Here is a 422-nt window from a genome sequence, read left to right as displayed (position 1 = left end):
GAAGCTATCGCCATGTTCGTGAAAATCTCGGGATATCTTCTCATCACCCGCCATGGCGTCGCAAGCAGCGGTATACGAGCCTAAAATATCCTTTACTATACATGCTCCCGTTAGCGATCCTCTCATAGTTTTTCCTCCCTCTCTTAGTCATGCGATATTTACGTTTAAATCATCGTATTATAACTGGTCTCCTTCTGTGAATATGTATTAGCCGTAACGCTCTCGTGCTTGTGTCATCATAACGTGCCGTATTCAAATTTGCGTCGCTACCGTGCTTTTGTATCGGCAATAACTGACCATGTGGTCGTGCAACATAGCAGGGGGACTGACCTACATCACGGCTCCAGCGGGCTCGGCCTCACATGCCAAGGCCCACCCACAGGTTCTACGATGCTGAGCCCTTTCCCTGAACGATTTACACG

This window comes from Penaeus monodon, chromosome 20 (assembly GCF_015228065.2).
Source record: "Penaeus monodon isolate SGIC_2016 chromosome 20, NSTDA_Pmon_1, whole genome shotgun sequence".
NCBI lineage: Eukaryota > Metazoa > Arthropoda > Malacostraca > Decapoda > Penaeidae > Penaeus > Penaeus monodon.
This window is presented reverse-complemented; position numbering follows the sequence as displayed.